Raw genomic sequence first — 12,613 nt, forward strand, 5'->3', positions numbered from 1 at the left:
GATGATCTCTAAATTTTTGGCCTAATCTGTGAATACTGAGTGAATATAAACACGCTATAGTGTCTCCTATTCAAAGACACACATACACCCCTCCCGTGACACCAATATCTTCCTCAAAACACATTTCGTTGTTTCCCTTCATAGCAAAGCTTCTCAGAAGAATTGTCTATTTACACTTTCTCCACTCCCTCCTCTTCTGTTCACCAAGTAACACCCTGTATTTCACCAAAAGTAGTCTTGTCAAGGTTACCAACCATCTCCATGTTGCCAAATCAAATGGTTACTATTCTGTCCTCACCTTACTCAATCACTCTGCAGCATTCACCTGGCTTTTCTTCTATCTTTCTGTGTACTCCTATCTCCTTTGCAGACTCTTCCTAGCTATCCTTGACATGTCCAAGGTTAAAAACCTCCTTTCCGGGGCACCTGGGTGGCTCAGTCGTTAAGCGTCTGCCTTCGGCTCAGGTCATGATCCCGGGGTCCTGGGATCGAGCCCCACATCGGGCTGCCCCCTCAGCGGGAGCCTGCTTCTCCCTCTCCCACTCTCCCTGCTTGTGTTCCCTCTCTTGCTGTGTCTCTGTCAAATAAATAAATAAAATCTTTAAAAAAAAAAAAAAACTTATGAAAAACCTCCTTTCCTTATATGCTACAATCTTGTCTAGATGATCTCATCCATTCCTATAGCTTTACTTATTACCTATATGTTGATGATGCCCAAGTTTCTACCTTTAGCCCAAAAACTCTCTTTCAGACTAATCCATCTGTTAGACAATTCTGCCTGCATTTATTTTAAGTATCTAGACCTAAAACGAACAAATGAAACTCTTGATTTTCACAGCAACTATCATGAATTATATTTGCTTATTTATTATACATCTCCAGCAATAAACAGTAAGCTTCACAATGACGCAACTAAGTCTTTTGTGCTTAGCAGTGCATACCTAGCAACGAAACAGGACTCAGCAACAGTAGACACCAAGATTTACTAGACCCTGTCTCTAGCCTCAAAACAGTCACATACTAATGGGATAGGCAGATTCATAAACCACAATGACGGTATGACATGGTAAGTGCCACTGTGAATGGTGAGGGGAAGAACACGAGTGTTTCATCAATCCCAAAGAGGGGCCCTTAATAGCCTAGGAGTCAAGGAAAACTTTCTTAAGAAGATAATTTAAGAGGTTTTTTTTTTTGTAAGAATAGCTATTAAGTGCCTACTAAATATATTTTTATATAATTATTTTTAAGCTTTATAATAACTCTTCCAAGTAGTTGTAAATACATTCCATTTTATATATGAAGTTTAGAAAGATTAAAAACCAAGCAGCTAGTAGGTGGTAGAACCAAAATTTGAACTGAGGTCAGTATGCTTTTAAATCCCTCCCCCTTCCTCCTTTTCTTCTTTTTTTTCTTTGCTATATCACAAGGTACCACCAAAAATAATATCTGTTATACTTGCCACCTACTATTTGTTTGACCTAAAAGAAATCACTATACCTCTTGAACTCAGTTTTTAGCATGGGGTTCAATTACCAGTCTCTAAATCATCCTTGTTCTAACTCCCTCCTTTTCCTTTGTTATTAAGGATTGAGGCTCGTTTTAAATTGATCAGTGAGCAACCCTAGGCATTTCTTTTTTTTTTTTAATTATTAAATATATTTTTAAAATTTTTTTAAGATTTTATTTATTTGACAGAGAGAGACATAGCGAGAGTGGGAACACAAGCAGGGGGAGTGGGAGAGGGAGAAGCAGGCTTCCCGCCGAGCAGGGAGCCCGATGCGGGGCTCGATCCCAGGACCCTGGAATCAGGACCTGAGCCGAAGGCAGATGCTTAATGACTGGGCAACCCAGGCACCCCTAATTTTATTTATTTGAGAGAGACAGAGAGCAAGAGCAAGGAGGAGGGGCAAAGGGAGAAGGAGACTCCCCACTGAGCAGGGAGTCCCATGCAGGCTCGGTTGGATCCCAGGACCTGGGATCATGACCTGAACCCAAGGCAGCCACTTAACCAACTGAGCCACCCAGGCGCCCCCTAGGCATTTCTTTTATGCTAAAGTATCTGAGCATTTTTCACAGCTGCAAATGTATTCAGGAACAACCACAGTTAACATCTGTAGAGCACTTCACAGTTTACAAATTAGTTCCACACATTCATTATTTCATTTGATCTTCATCAACCCTATGAGGTGTTAAATCCCTATTTTACAGAGGCCAATGGAAGTGAAATACCTAGCCTAGCACCATCTGGACTCTACAGCCTACCAAAAATTGAATTTAAGAAAATAGAGGGGAGTGGAAAAGGACGAAGAGAGTAAATGACTTATAGAGGAAGCTCACCCAAGTGGCCTAGAGCCAGGAGAAATTAACAGGGACCAAGTCAGTTTCCCTTCCAAGGTAATGAGTGACCTACCACATGGAACTGTTCTTTTTTCATCTCAGTAATACCTTGAGTCCAGCCCCACAGACAGATGAAAATATAAGAAAACTCTCTGTACACTATATGCATCCACAGGGTCAGAAGAGAACATGGCATAAGAGAACAGATCCCACCTTTAGAGAAGACTTGAATTTAGGTCCCAGCTCTGCCACTGACTTGCTGATTAAAAAGTTTCCTCCTTCTGTGTTATCACAGCCCCTTGTGCTTCTATCACATATACTTAACATATAAGGTTACAGATACCCATACTCCTTGACTTGCAATGGAAGGTAGCAACTGAGTCCAATTTCCATCTTTGTATCCCCAGCACCTGGCACCATAACTAACACAGAACAGGTGATCCAGAGAATGTGTGATGATTCATGTCATATTCAGTGCTTTTTGTACACATGTGCATTCCACATAACAGTCTAGAAAGTGAGTGCCAGGAAAACAGCAATTTGTCTTCTTATCTCTGCTTCTCCTCTCACTCTCCCACTTTGAGGACACTGCTCAAGAAAAGTTAGTTGAGTAGAAACAAACCCGTCCAAAAAGCCAGGCTTCAGAGGGAAAGAAATTAATCTATACAGTCCTCTTTCCTAGACTGTAGTCTTTCCCACCACACCTACCTCTACTCCCAAATAACCCCTATCTTGCCCATCCACCCTCTTCTTCAAAAGATCCCTCCACCTTCTCTCCCTCTACCCTATCCCTACTATCCCCTCTTCTTCCATAGGCTCACAAGTCACCTCTTTTCCTCCAGGTAAGCAACACTTCAAAGCTGCCATAGAGTTTTTGTTCCTATCACTTGTCTCACAAAAGACAGTCTGGGCCTCTGCCCAGCTTACTCTTCTCTCACTCTAGTCTTCAAGCTCTCCACTTCTCATCTTGCTTACTCCTTACTGTCCTCCACTGCCTCCTCCCCTCTGCGAAGGAAGTGGGGGTCAAATCCTGGAAGAAAGATTGCTTATTGACAGGCCCAAAGCAAGACACAGAGGAAGTAAGGAAAGAGACTGGCACTTGGGGAAGACAGAATTTGTAGATAAAAGCTGAAAGTAAGGGAGTTAGGTGGGAAACACAGTGTTTGGACCTCACAAACACCATAACAAAGGTCCCTACAAACATTAATAATGAGAAAGCTTAACCAACAATTCTATTTCCTGTATTTCTTTTTTAAGATTTTATTTTTAAGTAATCTCTACACCTAACACAGGGCTCAAACTTACAACCCCGAGATCACAAGTCCCATGCTCCACCGACTGAGCCAGCCAGGCGCCCCTTAACCAACAATTCTAAAAGGAAAAGAGAAGAAAGCCTAACCAAGAGGAGAAGGACCCAAGAGAGGGAAGGAAAAACTAACTCTGGAGGGGAAAGGATAAGAAAGGGAAGTATGAGGAGAGCAGGAAGAAGGAAGAAAGTGGAGGGTGGGAGAAAAGATGGGTAAGGGAAAAGGAAAAATGATCAGGAGTAAGAAGTAGAAAAATGGGGAGAAGACAAAGAGGGGACTCACAGAAAAACTCTGGGGAGGAAGGAGATCAAAATAATCAAGGTAGGTTAGTATCAGGCCTAACATGTGTTTCTTGGTCCCAGATGATCAAGAAGGAAAGAATTATAGTAAGACATTACACAGCCCCCAAGGTCTGTCATTAACTAGGCTGAGTAAGGAGGGGGCTCCAGAGAAGATAGCTTAGTTTAAAGCAGCTTTACACCCAAGTATCAAATCATTGGCCAGTTCAGAGAAAAATCATTAACATGCCTTGACCTGTTTCTTTCCAACCCCAACTCCCTACATCCAACATATCTACACTCAACACCAAAATAATCAGCATTTTCAACCTCTGCCTTGTCCATTAAGTGTCTGGGTCCTCAGCAGACCAGCAAGATGCCATCCAAAAGGCTGCTGGAGGACAGGATACAAAGGTCTGCTTCTCAAGTTCCCCTGTCTCCTACATTATTGACGGGAACATCTCTGCAGCCCATTCTAGGGCTTTAACCAGCTCACCTTTCCAAAAGGCCGTTTGATAGTCTGGGGAAGCCAGAGTTACAAACAGAATGTCAAGCTCCTGGATGCACAGATAAGGAAACTGAGGCCCACAGAGGCTGCCTGAACGGCACCAGCTTCCTTAGGTCTCCTATCTCCTGGTTTACTCCACCTCTTAACAGGTCACTTATAATATAATGCCCCTCCCCAGCACCCAAGAGAAAACCCCCCATGGTCCCAGCAGGCCGGCAGCTAAGCCAAGACAGAGGAAAGCATCACCCTAACCCCCAAGCAAAAGGGTGTTAGCAAATGAGAACGGCTCCTGAGACACAGCAGTTCCCCCCAAAACCAGCTTCTCCTTCACAACCTTCCCTAGCCAGAGCTGATTCCAGGTGCTGGCCTAGCTCTAGGCCGGCTCATCTGAGGGCTCAGCCCCTTCTCTCGCTTAGAGTATCTTTAAGGAAAGACCCTAAATCCACCGACAGCGCGGCACCACTCCCCGGAAGCCGGCGGAGACCCCTCCCCCTCCCCAGCAGGGCCCAACTGGGCGCGCCCCAGGGTGGGCCCAGTATTACCTGGTGGGGGGAGCTGGCCCCGGCATCTCTGGCGACTGTTTTTGTCGCAGAGCCGCACCTCTCCCGCCCAGCCAGCCGCACAACGCCCTGGCTCCACCCGCGCCGCTCTCCTCAGCTGGGGCCGGGCTCCCAGCAGCTCAGCCGCCCCAGCTCCCGCTCCCGGTGCAGCACGCTCCCGCCCTCGCAGGGCGCAGCAAAGGCGCAGCTTCGGGGTTGGCGAAGCAGAAGGGGCGGGGGAAGAAGGGAGGGAAGGAGGCGGGAGGAAACCGCGCTTCTCCTTTCCCCGAAGCTCTGAGGGCGGGGAGACTACTACCTTCGCACCCTCTCAGCTATTCTCCCCCACCTAGTCTCCAGCAGGAGGTAATTTCTCACTGGGGCCAGGCTTTCCAGGGCCTGTCAGAGTCCTCGGTGAGCCCCAGAGTCAAGGAAGAGAACCAGACCCCCTCTGTGCCTTAGTTTCTGCAGCTGTCTGGACTCCAGGGCAACTCATCAGTTTAGCCTTCAGGTAAAAAGATGCACCCACCCCTCTACCCCACCAACAAAGGTGTCTAACGTCCTAGGGAAAACTCTAGGTGGGCACTTATAGCTGCTTCTAAGCAAAGAACGCCCAGCAGCAGCTACCATTTAAGTGCTATTGTGTCCCAGGTGTTTTACGAAATGTTATGTCTCTCTCACCACAACCTTATGAAGTAGGCTCTCTACCAAATCACATGTCAAAACTGAGGTCCAGGAAGAATGTGGTTTCATACAATAAGTATTTCTTAAGCACATACTGTGAATCAGGCATTATAATGAGCCCAGAGCTGAACAACACATTACAGGACATTCACCAACCCTGGCCCAGACCCCCTAAATCCCACTAGTGCCCCCTCAGTAATTTAACAACAACAAAAAATCCCACCTTCATACATATCCAAATGCTCCCTAAGAAATAATATTGTCCCACCAACTTCCCCTCTACACCCTGCTCTTGAGACATATGGCAGGAGTCAGATTATGCAAGGTCTCTTCCAGGTCAGAGCTAGGAGTTTGGGTTTTAAGTTTTAACAATCGAAAGGCTTTGGAAGATTTTAAGCAGAATGACAAGATCTAATTTACATCTTTAACAGGATCACTAACTGCTGAATGGAGAATAAAGGGGAGAATGGTGGAAAACAAGAAAACAAGTTAATAGATTCTTTTTTTTTTTTTAAAGATTTTATTTATTTATTTGAGAGAGAATGAGAAAGCACATGAGAGGGGGGAGGGTCAGAGGGAGAAGCAGGCTCCCCGCCGAGCAGGGAGCCCGATGCGGGACTCGATCCTGGGACTACAGGATCATGACCTGAGCCGAAGGCAGTCGCTTAACCAACTGAGCCACCCAGGCGCCCCAAGTTAGTAGATTCTTACAGAACTCCAGGCAAGAGAAGATGGTAATGATTTAGACTAATATATTGGAAGATGAGCCAAAACAAAACAAGCATATTCTAAAGATACAGCTCAAAGCAGCAGCAGCAGAACTTGGTGAAAGACAGAATGTAATGGGTGAACGAGGGCAGTAACTTTCCCAAGACCACACAGCTGGAAAATGGCCAAGTTGTCCCAACTTTGATCTGACTCCTAAAGCTATGCTGTTTCTCTCTGCCATGTTAGTCATCTGCCATACCCCTGTCCCTGCTGCCAGCAAAGAGCAGGTAACCAGCATTATGCCTGATCAATGATTTAAGTGTGCTAGAGGGAAATTTTATGGTGTTTATCTATTTCTCCATTTCTCCTGCCGGATGTCTCCACCTCCATTCAATGTGCCCAATCATTTAACTGTAGAAGGATGTAAGGGAAGAACTCCAATGAGGACAGAAAGAACTCTTCTGTTAAGTATCTTTCATCTTTCCCAGACCCTGAGTACCCATGCTAGTCCAATTACAAGAAGTCCCAAATTTGGTGGAGGAGACAGGGAATTTCTTAAAGACATCCACATTATAGAGAGAATTGGTCAATAACACAGAGTGGGGGACCTGCTGCACTATTAGAACTCAGCTTCAAAGTAGTTTTAGGATGTTCTTTTAACCCTACACCCTTCTCTCAACTTATACAGAGTGGATAAAAGGCAGAAACAGTCCTCTGCCTTGGACATAGCTTTTCAAAGTAACCATCAATAATCATAGCATCTGATCTTACCCAACTTTCCACCTCATCCAGCATCCCCCCCTCTTACAGATGGTTTTCCACATTCTGCTGAAATACATGTAGGAACAGAGAGCTCCCCTGGAAATAGACAATGCTTCCTAACATTCAGCCAGGTGCTTCTCTGTAAACTTCCAATTCTGCCTCCTGGAGCACTCAGAAAGCATCCTTCAAGGCAAATATTAAAGGCTTTCGGGTACGTCTTATGGTAATCTATCAAGCCCCTGCACTTTTTCTCTTCTCCAGGATAGATACTCCCAGTTCTATTAATCACCTGGTCATTCAATAACTACTGAAGCACCTTGTATAACCTACTTGGGATAGACACATCAGTGAACAGGACCACACCTTCAAGGAGTTTACAGTTTTAGTATGATGGTTTTCAACTCTCCCTTTGTATCAAAATACCTGGGAAATGTTAAAAATATATATTGAAGTCCTAGCATAGATTTTGACTCAGTTGGTCTGAAATGTGGCACAGGCAATATATCTTTATGGATATAACTATAGCTATATGGATATCCATCCATACAGAGGACTAACATTACCTGATTTCAAGCTACAGTGATCAAGGCAGTATGGTATTGGCAAAAGGATAGACAAATAGATCATTGAAACAGAACAGAGAGTCTGAAATAGACCTATACAAATACAGTCAACTGATTTCCAACAAAGAGCCAAGTAAATTTAATGAAGAAAGAGTAGTCTTTTCAATAAACGGTGCTACAATAACAAGACATGCAAAAAAAAATTGGTCTGGACACAGACTTTTCACTTTACACAAAAATTAACTCAAGATGTATCACAGACATAAATGTAAACTGAAAAACTATAAAATGTATATAAGATAACATAGGAGATCTAGATGACCTTAGTTAGGTTATGACTTTTTAGATACAACAGCAAAATCACGATCCATAGAAGAACAAGTTGGTAAATTGAACTTCATTAAAATGTAGAACTTCTGTTCTGCAAAAGATACTATTAAGAGAATGAAAAGACAAGTCATAGACTTGAGAAAATGTTGGCAAAACACATCTGATAAAGAACTTGTATCCAAACAACAGATGTTGGCAAGAATACAGAGAAAGGGGAACCCTCTTACACTGCTGGTGGGAATGCAAGCTGGTGCAGCCACTCTGGAAAACAGTATGGAGGTTCCTCAAAAAGTTAAAAATAGAACTACCCTATGACAGAAATTGTACTACTAGGTATTTACCCAAAGGATACAAAAATACAGATTCGAAGGGATACATGCACCTTTATAGCAGCATTATCAACAATAGCCAAACTATGGAAAGAGCCCAAATGTCCATCAACTGATGGATGGGTAAAGAAGATGTGGTGTGTATATATGTGTATGTGTGTGTATTTGCATATGTATATGTGTGTATATGTATATGTATATATACACACACACACACACATACACAATGGACTATTCCTCAGCCACCAAAAAGATCGAAATCTTGCCATTTGCAATGAGGTGGATGGAGCCACAGTGTATTATGCTAAGCAAAATAAGTCAGAGAAAGACAGATACCATATGATTTCATTCATATGTGGAATTTAAGAAACAAAACAGATGAACATATGAGAAGGAAAAAAAGAGAGACAGGGAAGCAAACCATAAAAGACTCTTAACTATAGAGAACAACCTGAGGGTTGACAGAGGGAGGTGGGTAGGGGATGGGCTAAATGGGTGATGGGTATTAAGGAGGGCACTTGTTATGATGAGCACTGAGTGTTATTTGTAAGTGATGAATCACTAAATTCTACTTCTGAAACCAATATTACACAATGTGTTAACTAGAATTTAAATAAAAATTTGAAGCAAACAAAAAAAGAACTTGTATCCAAAATGTATAAAAGAACTCTTAAATCTCAACAGCAAGAAAACAAACAACCCAATCAAAAAATGGACAAAAGATCTGAAAGACATCAAACCAAAAAAGATATGGAGAATATGAAGAGATAATCAATATCATATGTCATTAGGGATAATAATGAAGTACGACTACATACCTATTAGAATGGCTAAAATCCAAAACACTGATAACACCAAATGTGGGTGAGTATATGCAGCAGAATTCTCATTCACTGCTGATGGGAATGCTAAACAGTACAGCCACTTTGGGAGACAGTTTGGCAGTTTCTTATAAAGCTAAACATAGGTTTAATATAATCCAGCAATTGCACTCCTAGGTATTTATTCAAGTGCATTGAAAATTTATGTCCACACAAAATCCTACCCACAAATATTTATTGCAGCCTTATTTATAATTGCCAAAATATGTAAGCAACCAAGATATCTTTCAATAGATGAATGGGTAAACAAACATCCATACAATGGTGTGCTATTCAGCAATAAAAAGAAATGAACTATCAAACCACAAAAGACACAGAAAAACCCCAAGTGGAAAAGTATCAAGTAAAGAGCTAGTCTGAAAAGTATGATATTCTGGAAAATGCAAAACTATAGAAGCAGCAAAAATATCTGTGGTTGTGAGGAGTTCAGAAGTGGGGTGGAGTAAGGATGAAGAGGTGGAACACAGGGCATTTTAAGGCAGTGAAACTATTCTATATGATACTATATGGTGGATACATAACGTTATGTATGTCAAAACCCACAGAACTGTACAACACAAAGAGTGAACCCTAATATAAACTATGGACTTCAGTTAGTAATAATGTGTCAATATTGGTTCATCAATTGTACCACACTAATGTAGGATGTTGGTAATTGACAAAGTGCAAGGGGGAGTGGTAGAGAGAGAGTATATGGGAGCTCTTTGGACTTTCTGGTCAATTTTTCTCTAAGCCTAAAACTGCTCTAAAAATAAAATGTATTAAAATAAAAGAAAAAATAAAAGTATCGAGCAAAATAAAGGACATACAAGATAAAGTTCATTTTATTTTTTACTAGATTCATTAGACATAAAATTATTCTGTCAAATTGCTATAAAAGTTTCTAAACACTCTCAATTTTTATGCTTACTTCATTGTAGATTGAGAACTGTTCAGAATCTACTTTGAGTAGTGGTGATCTAGGGCACCTTCCACTAAACATAGTCCTGTTTGCCATGACCCTCTTACTACCTGGTACCTTATGGGGAACATGACACTCTTAAGTGCAGTCTGTCCCCTTCAGAACATAGTTGAACTATCATCTCCTCTAACTCTACTTACTTCCAGTAATTTAGTCTGAAGTTGCATTAGTTTTTAGCCACTGCAATGTCTTTGGCTGACATTGAGCTTAGGCAGCCAAAACCACCATTTTTTGTAAGAATAGCATCATGCTAGTTCTCCTCCAGTCTGCCCATATGTTGCCATTTCTTTGAGACTTAAAATGTAGAACTCCTCTGTCATCCTTAAATTTCATCTTGTTGGCTTCAACACATCTTTGCAAGCTCTCTTGCTTGCTCTCTCTCTGCCATCTAGCATTGTACTTTTCCCTTCCAGTCTTTATCACCTGCAAATCCAATAAATATGCTATCTCTTCAAAACATTTATCAAACATCTACCATGTACCCTCACCCACATTAGGCCTCAGGGATTAAAGACAACCTAGAAATGGTCTATGTCTCCACTAATCACCACTAACAATGGAGGCTAGCATATATAAAACTAAAAAGTCCCACACTAGAAAATTGAATAAACAAAATAAATAAGGTAGAAGAAACAATAAAACATTAACATACAATATAAGGCAGGACCACTAGCATCTTCAGCAGGAAAGATCAAATTCAGGTATGTTCTATTCTAGATTTCAGTTCTCTCAAAACCAGATGCTGGTTTGGTTACAAAAGGCTGACTAGCTGTCTCACTCCTAGAGAGCCTCTTTCAATTGTGGGTGCTACTACAGGAAGCCTGGCTAAGCTTGGCTCCCTCCCTCCCTTCTAAAACACAAGACTCATGAAAATGAGGCATACTGGTGAGAAGCCAGCATTCTATTAATTACTAAGAGCTAATAATCAAGGAAGCTTTATTACCGAGGGCTAATAATCAAACTTATAATCAAGGAAGAAACTATTAGCTAAAGAAATGAAAAAGCAGAACCAAATGAGGGAGAAGTTACTTCAGAGAAAAAACTGTATATTCAAAGAAAGAAATTAAATCTTAGAGATATCAAATAACTTGCCTAAGTTTACATAAGTTAGCAGTTAACTTGTTTTAAGTGCAATTACTCCTTGCTGTTATATAGTCCTTTGGTTTACAAAGTAAATAATTCACAAGTTATCCTTCTGAGCCATGGACCCTGACCAGTAATGTTTTATCTGTGTAGTCACCTTAGGCTTGACCAGGCCCTTTTAGGTTACTCACCTGGCTTGTATAGGCATGAGTTTGCAACCCCGGATAACCCCGGATAACACTATATAAAGGCTAATGATTGGTAATAATTAGCAAATTTTGTTTAGACACTATGGGTTTCAACCTAATGGCTTATGTATAGTGATTATAGTGCCCATAGGATTTGAAAAAGATAGTTTTTATTTGATTATTTTGCAACTGCAAATAATTTTTAAGAACAATACATTTAGGGGCACCTGGGTGGCTCAGTTGGTTGGGCGACTGCCTTCGGCTCAGGTCATGATCCTGGAGTCCCTGGATCGAGTCCCTGGATCGAGTCCCGCATCGGGCTCTCTGCTCGGCAGGGAGTCTGCTTCTCCCTCTGACCCTCTCCCCTCTCATGTGCTCTCTCTCTCTCATTCTCTCTGTCTCAAATAAATAAATAAAATCTTTAAAAAAAAAAAGAACAATACATTTACTGTATGAGAATTAAATCTTCCCATATCACGAGTTAAACTTGTCACTGACAGATTTAACAAGTCATACCATTCTTTCTTGTAATCAGATGGCAGGGCCAGTTGCCTATAAACGACTATGAAATGAGGTGAAGTATAAAATAAATAAATAATAATAGCTTACAAAAATACTTCAAGAAAAGACATAAGCAATGGTGGGATGGATATGGAAAAAGGGGCAAAACCATTCAGCAGCAATTCAAAGCAGGTAAATCAAAATGTACTTGAAGTTCAAACAAGGCCAAAAAAAGTACAGAGAAGGGAGACATTAATTACATTTGTAGAGATGGGGGAAGTTTTGTAGAGGAGACAGTATTTGGGCTGGGAATTGAAGAAGTAGAATTTTTATACACAGAGGTGTTGAAGATGGGGGATAAGGGTAGAGAATTCCCTTACGGGAACCAGAAAAGCAAAGACTCAAAAGAGGAAAAAGTATGCACTCTGTTTAGCAAAGAATAGTCTAGTCATTCAAGGAAACAGCAAATAATCTCATCATTCATTCATTATTTACTGAATATGTTCTACATGCCAGACACAGTGCTAGTGTTGAGGGATACAAACATGAGGAAACTTACTTCTTACTTTCAAGAAGCAAAGCATTTTAAGGAGGAGGAGGAGGAAGAGGTGGAGGAAGAGGTGGAGGAGGAGGAGTAAAAGGAGGAGGAGGAGGAAG

At 41.6% G+C, this 12,613-nt stretch overlaps 1 protein-coding gene across 3 annotated transcripts in view; it reads right to left on the reverse strand.

The window, feature by feature from the left end:
• Positions 1 to 12,613, reverse strand: part of PAK1 (p21 (RAC1) activated kinase 1) — a 223,369-nt gene that overhangs the window by 77,979 nt on the left and 132,777 nt on the right. Inside the window, exon 1 of one of the 3 annotated variants that reach the window (XM_034995448.1) lies at positions 4,973 to 5,145. The exons of the other annotated variants lie outside the window; for them this stretch is intronic. The gene's annotated coding sequence lies outside the window, so the exon portion shown is untranslated. Of the gene's footprint in view, positions 1 to 4,972; positions 5,146 to 12,613 lie in introns of those variants that run through there. 3 annotated transcript variants of the gene reach the window in all.

Source organism: Mirounga leonina, unplaced genomic scaffold (assembly GCF_011800145.1).
Source record: "Mirounga leonina isolate KUSES-001 unplaced genomic scaffold, KU_Mleo_1.0 Mir_92, whole genome shotgun sequence".
NCBI lineage: Eukaryota > Metazoa > Chordata > Mammalia > Carnivora > Phocidae > Mirounga > Mirounga leonina.